Source organism: Garra rufa, chromosome 7 (assembly GCF_049309525.1).
Source record: "Garra rufa chromosome 7, GarRuf1.0, whole genome shotgun sequence".
Taxonomy (NCBI): Eukaryota; Metazoa; Chordata; class Actinopteri; order Cypriniformes; family Cyprinidae; genus Garra; species Garra rufa.
In genome coordinates, this window is record NC_133367.1 from 725,173 (window position 1) to 746,376 (window position 21,204).

General features: G+C 38.9%; 1 protein-coding gene across 1 annotated transcript in view; it reads left to right on the forward strand.

The window, feature by feature from the left end:
- The window catches only part of LOC141339276 (uncharacterized), a 727,444-nt gene that overhangs the window by 286,881 nt on the left and 419,359 nt on the right, over positions 1 to 21,204 (forward strand). The gene's annotated exons all lie outside the window — the stretch shown is intronic.

Below are 21,204 nucleotides of genomic sequence, written 5' to 3' on the forward strand. Positions count from 1 at the left end.
ATACATTGAATGGGTCAAAATTATTGATTTTTTTTTAATGCCAAAAATCATTAGGAAATTAAGTAAAGATCATGTTCCATTAAGATTTTTTTTGTAAAATTCCTACTAAAAATATATCAAAATGTAATTTTTGATTAGTAATATGCTTTGTTAAGAACTTAATTTGAACAACTTGAAAGGTGATTTTGTCTTCTTTTTTTTTTTTTTTTTCACCCTCAGATTCCAGATTTTTCAAATAGATGTATCTCGGCCAAATATTGTCCAATCTAACAAACCATATATCAATAAATGGTCTCTCAGTCTAGTTCTGTAGGCTACACAATCATGGGGAAGACTGCTGATTTGACAGTTGTCCAGAAGACAACCATTGACACCTTGCACAAGGAGGGCAAGACACAAAAAGGTCATTGCAAAAGAGGCTGGCTGTTCGCAGAGCTCTGTGTCCAAGCACATTAATAGAGAGGCGAAGGGAAGGAAAAGATGTGGTAGGAAATAAGTGTACAAGCAATAGGGATAACCGCGCCCTGGAGAGAATTGTGAAACAAAACTGATCGACATCAGTTGAAGTGTCCTTCAGGAGCCGTTATAGAGATACTGAATTGGGGTTTTCATTAGTTGTCAGTTATAATCATCAAAATAAATGGAAATAAGCATTTGAAATATATCAGTCTGTGTGGAATGAATGTATACATTATACAAGTTTCACTTCTTGAATGGAATTGGTGAAATAAGTCAACTTTTTGAAGATATTCTAATTATATGACCAGCACCTGTAGTCCTAATACACCATACATCACTGGAAAGCTTATTTACTCAGGTTTCAGATGGTGTATACATCTCAATTTCCAAAAATTAACCCTTATGAGTGGTTTTGTTGTCACATATTGTCAGAACACTGGCCTACACAATAGATGAGATTATCACGCTAATATATTATTTTAGCTGCTGTTCTGCAAATACCCACCAGATGACGCCCTTTATCAATAAAATCAACGACCAAAGTAGAAAGTTGCAAATATCAAAGGACTCAATATCAGGTTGTCAAGTCTGACATCAAACACCACCGCTTTCTGGGTCCACATTCTGCAAGATGCTTCAAATAGAAAAACAAACTGTGATAATAGACTCACAATGTGATCAGGATGTACTGAAAAAATATAACCCTGACCTTTATCTCCATACCAAAATACCAGATGGCTAGACAATGATTCATCTTTTATAAATCTATAAAATTTTAGTGTCTGGGTATATCAACGTCTGTTGAGACAGTATTTTCAAGTGAAATTAGTCGAAGCTTGGACCCGAAAACAGCATTCCTTACTTCATATCTTAACAAGCAGATTCTCCCTAAGCTGTCAAATTGAAATTATTTAGGTGTATTGACTTGCCTGACCTAATTTTTCACTAAGACTATGTGCAGTAACAAAGTAAGTAGGGTAAATTTAGATTGTATGTTGACTTTAAATATCATTGTCAATACCATAGGCAAAACTGGCACATAGCTACTGCCATATTTAATTATATCAATTTATTTATTTTTTTATTTTTATTTTTTTCAAATTTTTTATCCATCCATCTTTAAGGAAATTATTATTTTCAAGTTTGGAGTGGTTTAATCCAAGTTGTCTGAAAAGACACATTAGCTTTATAATATAAACAGATTTTAATTTAGGCTTTTATTTACATATAAACATTGATCAATTACCATTACAATAGAGTGTTTTCACAACACGTCATCACAGGGCCATATTGGCAGCACTGAATGTAAACAACGCACTGAAAAACTAAAATGTCGCTGATTATTGCTGCTGAAAATGGTCAGTTATTGTCATGTTTTGGACTGTACTAATCGGTCGGACCGGGAAAATATGTTGAGTACTTAAGACAGCCAAAAGTTATAACAAATCAAGGAGAAGAGTACAAAAAAGAAGGAAAAGGAAAATAGGCTTTTGTGGTTGGCCACAGGATTGAACCAGGATTTCCAGGGCAAGAATATTGACGACGCCTGTGTTTGTTCTTATCATTTCCAGTCAGGTCTAGGTGTTAATAAAATATTGTAGCTCTTTATCTTTCAATGCTGTCCGACTAGTCTCAGTCCTTGGGCCCATGGAAAAAAAATTATGAACATGAAGCCAGTTTACAAAGTCTGTTCACAAACTTTTTTTCAAAGTGTATTGATCCTACATTACATGATATAGGTCCATTATAAGGGAGTGGTTTTGTGGTTTATCCAATAGGATAAACTTTATGTGCGTCATACGACACAGAGATGTACCATATAAAAGTAAAACAATTCTGGGACAGGAACAGCTTCTTCAGAGGCACCCTGTCAGAGAGAAAATACAAACAGGACAACTCACAGAAATAGCTGGCAGAGTGTGTGATACTATTCAATAGTATAGTGAAATATAAGGCTAATATCTTTACCACCTATATTAACTTTAGTTTGTCAAAATATTGCCCTTCCTGCTTAAATCCTTCTCTATATGATTAAGCAGCTTCCACATAACTCCTTTACTGTGTGATCAAATATTAAAGGCTGCTGCAGCAGTGACTTTTACTGGTTCCTGGTTGCCATGTGATATCTTTATTGGCTACCAAAATACCGGTCAAAGGTTTAACATCATGCTGCCTTCTCAAAATATTTAATTATTGCCGTAATTCCGAGAATTACGTTCTCGTTATTTTGTTCTCAGAAAGATTGACAGCCTGTATATTCTGTTTCTTGGAAAAAAAATGTTATTAAAGCGAAAATGTAAAGTTATTTAAACAATATCCAAAAAGTTTTGAATAAGATGTAGCGTCCCTTTCATTGGAAGCCGTGTAAAAATCCCCTGCTGACGACTGTTAAATTTTGATCAAATTAATTATATTTTCACTGTGTTCAATAGCCTACATTAAAAGGTTGTTTAAATATGTAAAAACCCTACACGACTGTTATAGCGGGAAAAAAAGAAAAGAAAAACGAAACAAAATGCTATATATTTTTATCATCCATAATTTCTCGCCAAACTCGGAACCTCGAGTATAGGGTAGCTATAGAAAACTAACGGCTACGCACATTTAGTAAATGGGAAATAATAAAGTTGAGTCGAAGAGTTTGAGGAAGGCCTAATGTGTTTGCCATAATAGAGCAAACGGAAAGTGAAAACGCATATCTATTATCTCTCTATATAAAGTATACAAATAGAAAGACAACGTTGTGCTGAAAGATTCATGATAGGCTACACAATTTTACAGATTAAGATGAAGTCATTAAGTGCACTAACAATACATAAGGACAGATATGACTTTATAGATAGCCTAACTATGCGAGTAGTTTTCTAGTGCGGCCGGATTTTGAGCCACCGCGGGCAACATTTAACTATGTAGCCCAAAGCAAAGTGTCAGCTGAAATGTCCGCAAAATAAAAAAATAAAATAACAAATAAACAACAACACTGAAATAAGAACCTACGGTTATCTAAGATATATTTCAATCAAATATGCGTGAAAAGTTGTGTTCGTTAGTACAGCAGTAGAGTTTTATTTCAGAATATTCCTGGGTTCTGATGTTATGCCCCCACCAATGTCAAAAGCAATAAACGCCCTTGGCAATGCAGAACTGTCCATTTTGACCGCGCTTACTTCACTCCTCCCCTCATTACAGTCGCCTATACTTCATCTGCTTCGACGTCGAGGAAGGGAAAAAAACATTTATGTGTATCAAAATCTGATACACTGATTTTTATTTCATTAGTTTATTTATTTATTTTAAGGACAAATTGTGAAAATGGTGCCTCTCTTTAGTTTGCCCTTGATCTGGTGTTTACTCGGTGGTAAGACATTAAAATTTACAGTCTCTCATGCAACTGACTATAGGTAAAAACCGAAAGTGACGTCTTTTTGTTTAGTATGAGCTCTTATCGCTTTATATTCAACAGAAATGCATTTGTAACTTGCATTTTGCGCTGTTTTTACGTGCCCATTGTAAGCCATTTAAGATTTTATGTTAGTCTCATGTTACTTGCAATTAAGGCTTTCACTTGTTTCTAAATATATCATTGTTTCGATTGACAAGTGACTGTTTATTAATTTATTTATTTTTTAAATTCCTAATTTGGCTTATAATTATTTGTTACTTTCTTAGGTGCTTCTGGTTTTGATGCAGACAGAGAGCCAGTGTTTGTGATAGAGGGAGATTCAGTCACTCTACACACTGGTGTTAAAACAAACCAACAAGTAGATAATATATGGTATTTTAATGCCACTCGCATTGCTCGAATCACTGGCAGTCAGAGTAAGATCTGCACTGATAATCAATGTAAAGAGAGATTCAGTGACAGACTGAAATTGGATCAACAGACTGGATCTATGACCATTATGAACACCAGAACCACAGACTCTGGAGAGTATAAATTGAAGATAATCAACAGCAGCAGTGACAGTGAAATGATCTTTAGTGTGTTTGTTCATGGTAAGACATTATGTTTGTTGAAGATGACAGTTTTTCATCATATCATCTGATCACCTTCTATTATCATCGGTTTAAAATGCATTTTTGAGTTTTAGTTGACCAGCAATGCAAAATGCAGAGGATTTGATGTAAACTTATTTTTTATATATATCACAAAATGTAGATAAATGCATGTTTTATTGTCTAATAAAATACTACAGGTATCTCATGTTATGTGAGAGAAAGATCCTCAACAGTTGTTGGTTTGTGTTTCAGATGTTCCAGCTGCTGAAAGAAATGAAATGAAGAGAAAAGAGGGAGATTCTGTTGCTTTACATCCAGGTGAAATTCAAAACCCAATTTATTTGATGACGTGGTATTTCAATGACATTCTCATCGCTGAAATCACTAAAGAGTTCAAAAAGATCTGTACTGATGAACAGTGTGATGAGAGATTCAGAGACAGACTAAAGCTGGATGATCAGACTGGATCTCTGACCATCATGAACATCATGAACACAGACTCTGGAAATTATACACTACAATCTGACAGCAGCAGATTTAGCATCATTAGGATATTCAGTGTTACTGTCACTGGTAAGCATTTTTATTATATATAATCAGTGTATTTTCCCCTAGAGCAGTTTTAGAAAACATTTGAAATTCTCAAAGAATTTTATTTTATTTCATTTTTTTTTTCTTTTTTTTTTTTCTTTTGGTCATCTCCATCATCCAACTGTTGGTCATCTCCATCATCTTCATCTTTGAAGTGCATTGTTAAGAATAAGAAAAATAATATATATATATATAAAGTGAGCCATACTGATACCAAAATGTGAAGTGCAAAAACTGCAGATCACTGATCAATCTGTGTTAACAACAGTACAGCTGAATGACTATATTTATCTGTTACAGATTCAGGTCTGACTGCTGCTATTATTAGTGGTGTTACTGCTGTTGTTCTGTTGCTGGCTGCAATTGCTGGTGTGATTTACTGTTGGCACAGATTAAGACAAAATGGCAAGTATTATAAATAATCTTACACCATGAAAATATACTATTTATTGTGCAAATGTTGTTTAAATATGTTAAGGTATGTGTTTTATTTTAATTGGCCAAAGTAAGAGTTTGTTGTTATTGCCCAAACAGGAACCAGGGTTGTGCACGGTTATGACAAGGTAAGATATTATGAGCATGGAGCCTGTCTACAAATAAATAAATAAAGAATTGACTATGAATTCACATCTGTAGTAATGTATATCTGTTTGAGTTTTCATTCAGAAATCATAGAAACGCAAACAATAATTAACTTATATAAAAGAACACTGACAGCTCTTGTGCTGTTTTATTTTAGAATGAAGAACCAAGATCTTTACATCCAGCTAACATTAAAGGGGACAAAATCATCTATGTTGTTGTAAAAATATATTTTTTTACTTTCTCTGAATCGTTTTTCTTTTTCTTTTTCCCAGTGTAATGATACAGAATTACAGCCCCTTAATCAGACTGCCGTTACGTGGCCAGATGTTGCTTATGTGACATCCCAGTGTGTTGCTAATAGGACATCCCTTAATCAGACTGAGACTTCACAGATGAATATTGCTAATAGGACATTGCTTAATCAGAGCGAGATGCCACCGACAGATGAAACTAAAAGGACATCCATTAATCAGACTGAGACTCCACAGACTGATTTTCCTAATGAGACGTCACCTAATCAGACTGAGACTCCACTGATAAATGTTGCTAATAAGAAGTTCCTTAAACAGATTAAGACTCCACAGGCGGATGATTCTTATAGGACGTCCCTTAATCAGAGCGAGACTCCACAGATGAATGTTGCTAATAGGAAGTCCCTTAAACAGATTAAGACTCCACAGACGGATGTTGCTAATGGAACATCCCTTAATCAGACCGAGACTTCACAGGCGGATGTTGCTTATAGGACGTCCCTTAATCAGACCGAGACTCCACAGGCAGATGTTGCTTATAGGATGTCCCTTAATCAGACCAAGACTCCACAGGCGGATGTTGCTTATAGGACGTCCCTTAATCAGACCGAGACTCCACAGATGAATGTTGCTAATAGGAAGTCCCTTAAACAGATTAAGACTCCACAGACGGATGTTGCTAATGGAACATCCCGTAATCAGACCGAGACTCCACAGGCGGATGTTGCTTATAGGACGTCCCTTAATCAGACCGAGACTCCACAGGCAGATGTTGCTTATAGGATGTCCCTTAATCAGACCGAGACTCCACAGGCGGATGTTGCTTATGGGACATCCCTTAATCAGGCCGAGACTCCACAGGCGGATGTTGCTTATATGACGTCCCTTAATCAAACCGAGACTCCACTAATGAATGTTGCTAATAGGAAGTCATTTAAACAGATTAAGACTCCACACACAGATGTTGCTAATGGGACATCCCTCAATCAGACCGAGACTTCACAGATGATTATTGCTAATAGGACATTGCTTAATCAGACCAATACTCCACAGACAGATGTCACTAATAGGACATCCCTTAATCAGACTGAGACTCCACAGGCAGATGTTGCTTATAGGACGTCCCTTAATCAGACCGAGACTTCACAGATGATTATTGCTAATAGGACATTGCTTAATCAGACCAAGACTCCACAGACAGATGTCACTAATAGGACATCCCTTTATCAGCATGAGACTCCACAGACGGATTTTGCTAATGAGACATTACCTAATCAAACCGAGACTTCACAGATGATTGTTGCTAATAGGACATTGCTTAATCAGACAGAGACTCCACAGACAGATGTAACTAATAGGACTTCCCTTAATCAGACTGAGACTCCACAGACAGATTTTGCTAATGAAACGTCACCTAATCAGACCAAGACTCCACAGATGAATGTTGCTAATAGGAAGTCCCTTAATCAGATTAAGACTCCACAGACGGATGTTGCTAATGGGACTTCATCTAATCAGACTGAGACTCCACAGAGACATGTTGCTAATAGGACATCCCTTAATCAGACCAAGACTCCACAGGTGGATGTTGCTAATATGACGTCGCTCAATCAGACTGAGACTCCACAGGCAGATGTTGTTTATGGGATGTCCCTTAATCAGACCGAGACTCCACAGATGCATATTGCTAATAGGCTGTTCCTTAATCGGACCAAGACTCCACAGAGGGATGTTGCTTATGGGACATCAACTAATCAGCTTAAAACTTCACAGATGAATATCAATCAGACCGAGAATCCACTGGCGGATTTTGCTAATCGGATATCACCTAATCAGACCGAGACTCTACAGATGCATATTGCTAATAGGATGCCCCCTAATCAGACCGAGATTTTACAGATGGATATTGCTTATGGGTTATCCCCTAAACAGACCGAGACTCTACAGAGGCAAATTGCTAATAGGACATCCCATAATCAGACCAAGACTTCACAGACGGATGTTGCTTTTGGGATGTCCCCTAATCAGACCAAGACTTCAATGAATGATATTGCTTATAGGACGTCACCTAATCAGACCAAGAATCCACAGATGCAAATTGCTAATAGGATGTCCCTTAATCAGACTGAGACTCCACAGATGGATTCTGCTATTGGGACATCACCAAATCAGACCAATACTCCACAGATGCATGTTGCTAATAGGACATCCATTAATCAGACCAAGACTCCACAGGCAAATGTTGCTTATGGCACATCACCTAATCAGTCCAAAACTCCACAGATGAATATTACTAATAGGACGTCCCTCAATCAGACACTAATTGTTGACACTCAACAGGCGAATGTTGCTTTTGGGACGTCCCTTGATCAGACCGAGACTTTTCAGATGGATGTTGCTTATGGGACGTCCCTTAATCAGATTGATACTATGCAAATGGATGTTGATTATTGGACTCCTCTTTATCAGACCATGACTCTGCAGATGGATGTTGATAATGGGATGTCCCTTAGTAAGCCCGGGAATCTGCAAATGGATGTTGATTATGGGATATCCCTTAATCAGACTGAGACTCTGCAAATGGATATTGATTATGACATGTCCCTTAATGAGACCGAGACTTTGCAGACAAATGTGGCTTATGGGACGTACTTTAATCAGACCAAGACTCCGCAGATGGATGTTGATTATGGGACGTTCCTTAATCAGATCGAGACTCCACCAATGCATATTGCTAATAGAACATCTCTTAATCAGACTGAGACTCCACAGATGGATGTTGCTTATGAGATGTCATTTAGTCAGACCAAGACTCCACAGTCCAATGTTGCTTATGGGCTGTCACCTAATCAGACCGAGACTCCACAAACAGATGTCGCTTTTTGTACCTGCCTTAATCAGACAAAGACTCCACAGATGCAAATTGCTAATAGGACGTCCCTTATTCAGACCAAGATTCCACTGGCCAATGTTGCTTATGGGTTGTTATCTAATCAGACTGAGACTCCACAGACAGATGTTCCTTATGGGATGTCCCATAATCAGACAGAGACTTCACAGAAGGATTTTGGTAATGGGAAGTCACCTGATCAGACCGAGACTTCACAGATGGATGTTGCTTATGGGACGTCACCTAATGAGTCCGAGGCCCCACAGACAGATGCTGCATATGGGACGTCACCTAATCGGACTGAGACTTCACAGAAGGATGTTGCTTATGCGACGTCACCTAATCAGACCGAGACTTCACAGAAGGATTTTGGAAATGGGACGTCACCTAACCACACCGAGACACCACAGAAACATGTTGCTTATGGGACGTCACCTAATCAGACCGAGACTTCACAGAAGGGTTTCGGTAATGTGACGTCACCTAATCAGACCAAGATTCCACACACAGATGTTGGTTATGGGACGTCACCTAATCAGACCGAGACTTCACAGAAGGATTTTGGCAATGGGATTTTGGCAACATTGCTTAATCAGACCGAGATGCCACCGACAGATGAAACTAAAAGGACATCCATTAATCAGACTGAGACTCCACAGACTGATTTTCCTAATGAGACGTCACCTAATCAGACTGAGACTCCACTGATAAATGTTGATAATAAGAAGTTCCTTAAACAGATTAAGACTCCACAGGCGGATGTTTCTTATAGGACGTCCCTTAATCAGAGCGAGACTCCACAGATGAATGTTGCTAATAGGAAGTCCATTAAACAGATTAAGACTTATCTTGCTTATGGGACGTCACCTAATCAGACCGAGACTTCACAGAAGGATTTTGGCAATGGGACGTCACCTAACCATACTGAGACTCCACAGACAGATGTTGCTTATGGGACGTCACCTAATCAGACCAAGACTCTACAGAAAGATGTTGCTCATGGGACATCACCAAATCAGACCGAGGCTCCACAGACAGATGTTGCTCCTGGGACATCACCTAATCAGACTGAGGCTCCACAGAAGGATTTTGGTAATGGGACGTCACCTAATCAGACCGAGACTCCACAGAAGGATGTTGCTTATGGGAAGTCACCTAATCAGAACGAGACTTCACAGAAGGATGTTGCATATGGGACATCACTTGATCAGACAGAGACTCCACAGAAGGATGTTGCTGATGGGACATCACCTAATCAGACCAAGGCTCCACAGAAAGATTTTGGTAATGGGACGTCACCAAATCAGACGGAGGCTCCACAGACAGATGTTGCTCATGGGACATCACCTAATCAGACCAAGGCTCCACAGACAGATGTTGCTGATGGGATGTCACCTAATCAGACCGAGACTTCACAGAAGGATTTTGGTAATGGGACATCACTTGATCAGACAGAGACTCCACAGAAGGATGTTGCTGATGGGACGTCACCTAATCAGGCCGAGACTTCACAGAAGGATTTTGGTAATGGGACGTCACCTAACCATACTGAGACTCCACAGACAGATGTTGCTTATGGGACGTCACCTAATCCGACCGAGACTCCACAGAAAGATGTTGCTTATGGGACATCACCAAATCAGACCGAGGCTCCACAGACAGACGTTGCTCATGGGACGTCACCTAATCAGACCGAGACTCCACAGACAGATGTTGCTTATGGGACGTCACCTAATCAGACCGAGTCTTCACAGAAGGATTTTGGTAATGGGACGTCACCTAACCATACTGAGACTCCACAGACAGATGTTGCTCATGGGACATCACCTAATCAGACCAAGACTCCACAAATAGATGTTGCTTATGGGACGTCACCTAATAAGTCCGAGGCCCCACAGACAGATGTTGCTTATGGGACATCACCAAATCAGACCGAGGCTCCACAGAAGGATTTTGGTAATGGGACGTCACCTAACCATACTGAGACTCCACAGACAGATGTTGCTTATGGGATGTCACCTAATCAGACCGAGACTTCACAAATAGATGTTGCTTATGGGACGTCACCTAATAAGTCCGAGGCCCCACAGACAGATGTTGCTTATGGGACATCACCAAATCAGACCGAGGCTCCACAGACAGACGTTGCTCATGGGACGTCACCTAATCAGACCGAGACTCCACAGACAGATGTTGCTTATGGGATGTCACCTAATCAGACCGAGACTTCACAGAAGGATTTTGGTAATGGGAAGTCACCTAATCAGACCGAGATTACAAAGAAGGATTTTGGTAATGGGACATCACCTAATCAGTCCGAGACTCCACAGATGGATGTTGCTTGTGATACGTCACCTAATCGGACTGAGACTGAGATGGATAACGATAATCCCAACGCTTACTATTTTCCTGGAGCAGCTGCTGATGATCCACAGAAAGTTCAAGATAGATCTTCACGTCGACGGAAAGCCTCTTGGGACTTGCCCACATTGAAGAAAAGGTGTTTGAAATGAAACGTCTAATTTCAATGCTAATGTAATGTGTATGTGTGTGATTTTATTCAACGATTACATTGTAGATAAAAATATAAATAAATAATAAATTGTTATGTAAATGAAACACAAATTGGTGCTGTGTGGTTTGCAGTTATACCTCTATGTAGCTTTGTTTTTTTCTTTTGTAATCTCTATCTTACTATCACTATTTGTTGTACAAACTGTTCAAATCTAATTTAATTATCACCATGTTTTTTATTTATCATAATTTGACATTGTTTGCTTTTAATCTAAACCACTAGCATATCAAGTAAGCATTTAGTTAGCCTGTTAGCTTGTTATTTGTATTTGACACCATTTATTTTTTTCTCTCTTTTGCACCATCCAGTTTATCAAACAACTGTGTTAAGTCAGAATCATTAAACAATCAATGTGAGTAATTATGAATGCAATGTCTTATCAACAGCAGTTCTATTTTTATTTTATTTTTTGTTTTACGCATTGCATATTTCATAAAAGAACTGTAAATGCAGAATATCACCACCATCATAGTGCACACTGTAAGAAATATAGTCTGCCTCGACCCAGATTCCACTCCACAATATATGTTTAATTATGCTCATTTCCCAAAATGGCTGAATTATTATAGAGAAGAAGAAAGTCAATAGTTTAGACCATTTGGGATAATCTCATCCCGAGCAAAAGGTGAACAATTGTAGAATGGGAATGGGTGTGAGACATTGAGAACCATCTCAGACAAAGGGGTGTCAGAACTTAATTAACATACAGATCCCAGCTGTTACGACAGGAGCAACTTCATTTACATTAGGGTAGTAAACTGTAATGCTATAAAATGTTTGAGCTAAGGATGTTCTGGGTTCATTCCGACTCCGTTGAACCCAAGGTACAACATGTACTTTGTCACTGCTATGCTGCAAAAAACATCTTCATCGAGATCTTCTACGTCCTCATCACTTTTTCTTACATTGGGGAGCCACCCAACGAGGATTTCCGAAAAAAAAGCAAGAAAAGGTAAGAAAAGCGGTTTCTTTCTTCTACGCTGTTTTTGTCAGGGAACCCCCTCGTTTAAAAAAATATAGAAAAGAAAATTTTAAGGACAGAAAGGAATTTGGTTTAGTCAGTATTAGCAGGAGGAGTTCTTAGGCCTATTCTGTACAATTCTGTTTAAAATTCTAACGGAACTGAATTAACCCGACGTAGTGTGGTGACAGAGCTGTATTGGAATTGTTGTTTCTAAAGTAACTGAAGCAAAGCGTTTAAGTTTAAAGTTTCTAAAGTAACTGAAACTTGTTGTTGGTCTCTTATAATTCTGTTAGGATTCTAAAGTAATTGAATCAACCCGACGCAGTGTGGTGGCAGAGTTGTATTAGACCTGTTGTCTGAAGTTGTAAGTTTCTAACGTAATTGAAACTGACTGAGATGATGTTATAATTTTGATTGAATTCTAAAGTAACTGAATTGATCCGATGTAGTGTGATCACAGAATTATTTCATGATAGTTGAGTTATAGTGTAGTGAGTCCGACGTACAGTGACTCTTTTAGGTTTAAAACAGTAACCCGAAGTAGTGTGGTTTTTAGCCTGACGCAATGTGGCACTGTTTTTTAATCTGATAAATATCAGTTTGAGCCCCGAAGAACTGTGGCTAGATAAAGGCTGTTTAAAAAACTATATAACAAAAACAAAAAACAAAATTTTTGTGTGGCCGTGTCCGAAGAAGTAAAAATTTGGTGTAGAAGCCTGACATAGTGTGGCTGTTTTATTCATTTGCGTCCAGAGCACAGGAGCTGTGAATAATTAGACTAACAGGTATCTTAAAGTAACTAGATAATGTTCTGTTAGTGAAGGAATAAAGCCTATTAAATTGCTCAAGAAAATTTGTTAGGTCGTGAAAAATGGAAGAGCTGATAGTCAAATACATCACTAAGCATGGCTCAGTAGGAATGTTTGATGGGATAGAGAAGGCAGATGACCCCTATGAGTGGGCTATGTCTCAATTCACAAATTGTCCCAAAATGCCTAAAAACAAAGAGGGAAAAGTTGCTAATGCACTTCAAGCTCTTTTTGCTTCATACAAGGTAACTAAGAAAAGATTAGAAGAAATAAAAACAGAAAACAAGTTGCTAAATTCTCAAGTCAGCTGCTATGTTATGTCATTGAGAAATTGTGAGGCTGAAGAAATCATTTTGAAAGAACAGATAGTGAAATTGACAAAAGAAATTTCAAAAGCTGAAACAGAGAGGGAAACATTTAGATCTTTACATGAAGGGACAACTAGACAGTTGGTACATGCCCAATCCGATTCTGAATATGACGAGAAGAAATGCAAGGAAGCCTTTAGTCAACAGCATAATTCTTCAGATGATTCTGTGAGGTTCCCAATAGCACCAGTGCGAACAAGAAAGTTTGGAAATAGAAATGGAAATGAGAGGGTTCTTGATCAAAGAACTGAAAATGGCCAAGCTGTTAGACAGCTGTCTTTTATGGACTTCCAAAGTCTTGTTGAAGCAGTGGGTACTTTTGAGCCTCATAACATGGAGCCTGTAGAGTTCTTGTCAAAAATGGAAAAGGTAGTGGATGTTTATAGTGTGTCAGACGAAGATGCTTGTAGACTTCTCATGATCTCCATTCCTCGCTCATTAACTAGTGCTCTCTCACAGGAAATTCGAGATAAAAGAGCAGACAGAGGGGCAAGGAGAGAGGCTCTACTTAGACTTGTTGGAACTGATTTGGTTAACTTGAGGAAGATAACTGAGGTGACAATGGAACCTGGAGAGCATCCTCTAGCATTTGCTTCCAGGCTGTGGGAAACGTTTAGCTGTTACAGTGGTTTGCCAAATGCAACTAAACAAAATCTCATGTTTAAGTCTGCATTAATTGCACAGAGCAGTCCACACATGCGTGAAGCCATTGCTCTTCATGTAGATGCAAATGCACCATACGAGCAAATCATTTCCAAAATGACAAAGTATTTTAATGCAAATAGTCAGAGGAACGCTGCAGAATCTAGACATCCAGTTGCTGCCTTTGGCAGGAGAGATTGTTCTGGATTATCTGATGGGTTCCTTCAGAGACCAAGCAGATTTGACAGAGTAAATTCAGAAGGTGTTACTCTTTGTTATGCGTGTGGAAAAGCTGGTCACATTGCTAGACATTGTCAAGAGAATGAGAGACCTCATCAACGCTTTGTCTGTTATGCATGTGGAAAAGATGGTCACAAAGCAAGGCATTGTTTGGAGAAAGGTAGGAAAGATCAGGAAGTTGTTTGTTTTGCTTGTGGAAGGATGGGACACAAGGCAAGACAATGTCACTTTTCACACAAAAGAAAGATGGGCTATCGTGATTTGCTTAAAAACATTTGCAATTTAGAAACCCAGTTGGCATTGTTGAAAGGAAATAAGGAAGAGGCCATTCACACCTTGCCGGACACAGCACTGCAAGAACATGACTGTAGCTCAGTCACAAGCAGATGCTGATGTGAACTGAAGGAATTGTTTCATGATAGTATCATATTTTAGAAAAATATGTTTACTATCAAAAGGGGGGTGATTCTTTATAAATTATGAGAAATATGATAATGGCATTGGTATTTAAATACATATTATGAGAAATGATTTAATTGCATTCTGTGATTAAATTTATATAACTTTGATGTTTTGAATGTGAAAAGATTCTTGTGTGGGAGAAGGGGGGGCAACCTCTTCTTTTTGATCTTGTTTCAGGTATATGCATCAAGATGTTTGTTGGAAAGGTGTAAACTCCTGGAGAAAAATGATCTGGTCATCCAAAGGACAAGAAGGCCAGCAGAACCAGTGAAGCCAGGGGACTTCCACAAGAAAAAGGACTTCTTAAAGAACAGAGTGACCATCAGAACCAGAAATCCAGAGATTTACAGATCTACAAGATCCAGAACTCCAAGTCTAAAAGATCTAGAAATCCTGAGATGGGATGGATGGACTTGAGAGAAATGCACAGACTGCAACAACACCAGTGACTGCTTCTAAGTATTTACTGTCAAATTGAAAAGAATATACAATGGAAAAGAGAACCAAGGAGAGATCAAACCTTTTCAGATACTATGGACAGCAGTCATTCCACCAAGATGGAAAAGAAGTGGGCAAAGGACAGACCCACTCAAAGAAATGCACAAAGACACAGACTTACTGCACACAACACTAGAAAGACACAAATATATGCATGCTCGAATGCAGAAAAGATATTATTGTGTACTGAATGCACACATGTGGATAAAGGTTGTTCACACACTAAGAAAATGGCACAATGCACATGACACTAGAATGACACAAATATATGCAGAAAATATATTATTGTCTATTGAATGCACACATGGACACAGGAGGTTCACATTGATAAAAGGAACAGAACGCATGTGAAGAAAACACAATACATGGGCATGGCTACACACACACTTTATGCTATTGATTGATGTTTTAGTCCTTAGGCTTTTGGCTATGTTTTGTACTGTCGTAATGTTTAGTACATTTAGATAATTCCTTTTGCTGTTATGGTTCTCAAGTGCTCCTCCCACAAACCCAAGAAAATGTTTGTGTGTCATTTTGCTAAATTTTAGAAAAGGTCTCTATGATAATTGTGTCTAATTGGATGGAGCGATAACCAGTGTGCATGAGGTGATGACCCAATGACGGGTAAGATTCTCTGATGGCCATTTAAGAGGACAACCTAAGCCAGGGCTTCACCGCCACTGGGCACCTGCCCGGGAAGGGAGGTGTAATCTGTGTAAGGGAGTGGATGTGATGCTTCTTCCGGGCCAAAAGCATCAAACGGGGGACTGTAAGAAATATAGTCTGCCTCGACCCAGATTCCACTCCACAATATATGTTTAATTATGCTCATTTCCCAAAATGGCTGAATTATTATAGAGAAGAAGAAAGTCAATAGTTTAGACCATTTGGGATAATCTCATCCCGAGCAAAAGGTGAACAATTGTAGAATGGGAATGGGTGTGAGACATTGAGAACCATCTCAGACAAAGGGGTGTCAGAACTTAATTAACATACAGATCCCAGCTGTTACGACAAGAGCAACTTCATTTACATTAGGGTAGTAAACTGTAATGCTATAAAATGTTTGAGCTAAGGATGTTCTGGGTTCATTCCGACTCCGTTGAACCCAAGGTACAACATGTACTTTGTCACTGCTATGCTGCAAAAAACATCTTCATCGAGATCTTCTACGTCCTCATCACTTTTTCTTACAACACTTTGTATGTAGCAATGTAATATATTTTGTAATCATTCACTTAAATAATTACTGTTATTTAATACATATTTCCACTGAGGAAATCCAGTGAGAAATGCATGTCTATTTTTTGGACAAACATAGCACCAGAACTACAGGCCTTTATGAGCACAAGTTTACAAGAAGTGTATATACTATACGTTCCGCCACATACAAAACACAAAGGCTAACTACTGTAGTTATTTCCTCGATGCAGACTAACACACACATACCTAAAACCGATTGATATGGTCTCGATATGGAAAAATAAGCAATCAGAGTTAAAATCGACTGCTTAAATAAAATTAAGTGCAGAGAGATCTAATTATTTAAACCAAGAACCCTCAAATCCACTTTCCTTTAGCTCCTATTCTGATTAAACTCCCCTGTGCTTTTCTAATGATCTTGAAGACATTGATTAGCATGCTCAGGATTGTTTAATTAGGGTTAGAGCTAAAGGTACGTTCACGCCATATCGGTATCCCCGTAATTACGAGATTCCAACTTGTAAAAAGCGTTCAACTCTTGTAGAACTTGTAATTACAACTTGTGAACTGGAAGTCTTCTGAGAGCTACTACTTGTACCATATGACCGCTGTACCATCTGACCAACATAGGCTCTGTTCAGGCATTTATAGTGTTGCCATGGAAAAGCATCATTTCTAGTCCGAGGACGTGAACAGATGCGAGCAGAACGTCACGTGTTGTCATCTCAAAATTACGGTAATTACGATATGGCGTGAATGCTCCATAAATCCTGCATAAAAGTGGATCTTGCAAGTCAGGATCGAGTGAGGATCTTGCGAGTGATGATCCCTGATTTAAACAATGATTTACACTGCACAATTGTGGTGCATGCTAAAGCTAAAGAGTGCTAGGCATTTTATGGTGATTTGCCTGCCAAAGGCATAGGCTACTTAGTAAGGCGTAGAATTGGGTAGGGGCACTATAGGGACATCCCTACCAATATCTAGCAACTACCAATTTTGATCAAGCGATTAAACATATGCCTATATATTTTTAATGTTTTTTTTTTATTTAATTTTTTATTTGTTTTTGTGTGTAATTTCGGATACATCTGAATTATGCTATGCCATTGATATTACCTAAAAAGTAAATAGGCTGTGTTAGAAAACTGCATGTTTTCAATGACTTACAATGAATACATCAAAACCCGGTTTCACAGACAGGGCTTAACCCCTTGCGCTCTGCAGCTATTTGGGGGATTTCCGCCTGCATTTGGCCTACCTAAATTCAGATGGTTCCCCTATACACATACAATGGAGGAAATAAAAAAAAAATGGTTTCATTGTATAGAAAACCATTTAAACTACATAATATCAGTGTAATTCTTCATAAATAACATTATATAGGTTTCAAAAAATTACAATAATAACTAAAAAAAAAAACATATGCGCTTTTTGATTTTTTTGAAGTTTTTGTTTGAAATTCAGGTTCTGTGTGTCCCAGCTATTTGCAACTTGTTTTGTTTGATTCCACTAGGTCTCAGGATATACCAGAAATTTTTTTTTCATATTACAGTTTCTAACTGGAAGTTATTGAATTATAACCAAAGGGAGTCACATTGCCCCTTTTTCCCCCCTTTTCCCCCTAAAAGTGTCCTTATGTGTTTCCTTTGGAAAAACAGGTTTTATAAAGCATATTACCACTTTGAATCCTATTTTACTATGTACCATAGCACTTTTAATAATTACTGAATTATGTTTCATTTTTATGTTTGCCTGTGTATTTACTGAAACACCTACTGTACTTTACTGTCAATATTTAATATACACTCAATAAATAGCTTAGCAGATTGTTTTGGTGGCTTTTACGTTTCAAACTAATTCTAAGTATATCACAAACCTGAATGAATAGAAGCACCGTGCATACTTGTAGACGCTCTTATCAGCCGCGGGTGCTCTCGTCTCCATGGTGTATGCCCGTTATTTATTCCTTTAGCGTCTATTTTGGCTAATGGCGTCGCTTAACTTGTCTGATAGTCCAAAAACTACATATCCCACAAACCACTGCACCGTCGAAGCATCTTTGTGACTGGGAACCTCTCCATGACTCTTCCTCTCTGCGCGTTTGGTGAGGGAGAGGCGTCAGCTCAGCTCTAAGCAGCGCGGCAGGCGGCCGCCCGGAGAGTGTAATCTACTGAAGCGCTCTCAGCCCAGTCGTCAACACAGAGCTTTAGCGGTTTTGTGCGCGTATGGAAAAGCGCATCTGGCAAAACAATGGATTTCTCAGCAATGGAAGCAATGAAAATTGTCTCGTTTGAAAGAAGTTTGAGGCTAACTGAAGCAGTAGTATGTGTAGGAAGGTAATAGAATATACTATTATTAACATGCCTTTGAATTGCCCCTTGGGGACAAATAAAGTTTTTTTTTTTAATTGAATTTGAATTGAATTATACTCTTGAGGTAATGTTCTGACATCGCGATTCAATTGAAGATAATTCGATCTCTGTTTGTCACACAATAAAATGATTTACATGGTCAGATTCTTGAGAATGAGACTTGTTTGTTTTGTGAAAAATATAAGAAATACACATTCTTTGTAATAATTCTTCACAAATTTGTGTGTGGTACGAAATAAATTATAAGCAAAATTTTACTACTTTATGTATCATAAAACTAAAAGTTATTTTATTTTTATAAAATTCTATTTTTATATAAAAGGTATTCCTCATAAAGAGGAGACTCTAAGCTTTCAAATGATACCATATATTGGGCTGATACTGTATGAGGAAGGTCATGTAAATGAAGCATCAACATTTTGAGCACAATTTTGGACACAAACCACAGAGTTTAAGTATAGTTAAGCCTAGTCCAAGACTAAACTGCCCACTTGAGCTGTCTTAACTCAAAGTGACTTGCACAGATATAGATTAAAATAGTCACAGATCTAACCTATTCTGGATTAAACAAAGGTGATTGCAAGTGGGAGGATTATAGCTAGTCTATGACTAAATTAAATCTTAAATTAATCCTTCAAGGCGGCAGGTTTAACTCCTGCTTAGCACTGTTTGTAAGGGGGCGTGGAATATTTTGAATATCTAAATGAAAACCAACTTGCACAACAGAGGCCTGCAAGAGTACTTTTGGGTAGGAGTGATCCATTACATTACTTTGATGACACAGCTTTTCAAGACCGCTTTCGCATGTACAAACAACATGCATTGGAGATAATATCTTTGCTAAAACCTACACTTTCCTGTCTGTCTCTGAGAGGAAGGCCTTTACCCAAGTTCTGCTCACATTGAGGTTTTTGGCATCTGGGACCTTTCACCGTGAAACTGGTGATTTATGTGGTGCCAGTGAAGCAACTGGTGTAGAATAGTTCACAAAGGACTAGATTGATGTCATGTTCCCATCAAGAGTCCATCAGCTCCTGATGCTGAGGAGTACAGAAACCGAAATAACTGGTTTTCAATCAATGTTCAGGGTGTATGCACACCAAATTAACAGTTTGCAAACATTGTAGCGTGTTGGAAAGGCTCAACTCATGATTCAAGGATTTTTCTCAACTCCTTATTGTGTGCTTAGTTTCAGAGAGGACAGCATGGTGGACTTTTGTACTTGTTGACAGTGGATATGGAATATGGAAAAGTTGATTCCATTGTTTACGCAATACACTTCGTTTCAGCCCAAGAAGATGCTGCAAGGTCATCATTGCTACAGCGGTGCTGCACAACTACCTGAAGCAGCGCTGCTGTCCTGATCCTCCAATGGAAGTATATAAATGCCTTAGATTAACTAGTACTGATTAAGGCCTACTCCTGGTTTATGTTAAGCCCTGTCTGTGAAACCGGGCCCAAATGTCTGTTTTGCTGGCAATCCACGCATAAGTGCTGGCAACTCTTTAGCTCCACCTACGGCTCGCTTCCAGGAGCTCCGCTGTTTTCAGAGAGAAGAGTAACGGTGCGTTCACACTGGCACGTAGCGAGCGGGGCGAAGCGAGCGTTTTCAATTCATTCATATGGAAGTTGCGCGTGAACGGTCGCGTGGTGCATTTTGGGATTGGAAGCGGCGCGAAGGTTGGGCATTCCTCAACTTTATGCAAATCTCGAGCGCAAAACGCCTGGCGACAACCAGTCGCTGTGAGAAGTAGGCAAGGCAACTATGACGTGTGTTACCAAAACTGGTTGATTACTGAGCTGAAATCACATAGTAGTGAAAAGTAAATGTACTTTGCATGTTTTCATTATATGCTACAGTTTATTTTGTGAACCGCCATTAAAAAAGATAAATGAAGCGCAAACAGGGTGTAAACATTGTTTTTCAGAGGCGTGCTCTGCTCGCAATTTGACACACCCCAAAGCAGTGGCGTTGTAGCGTTGCCAGCGGCACTGAGCGCGGATTTGACGCTGTAGTGTGAACGCACCGTAAGGCCGCGATCACACCGAACGCGTTTTTGCAGTTGGAGGCGCCTCTTTTGAACGGTTTTCTGTTGGCAGTGAGCGTTCTCCGCGCTGCTTATGCGCCCCGGGCGCCTCGCGTTTTCGCCGCCTGCTGCGCCTCGCGTTTTTGCAGCAGCGCTCTGAGCGCCTGAAGTTGAAAAAAAATCAACTCTGAGCGGAAAAACGCCCAACGTCATTCGCGTTCTTTTCCATTGTCCAATCGAATGAATGGAGAGGCGGGCCTTCTGTT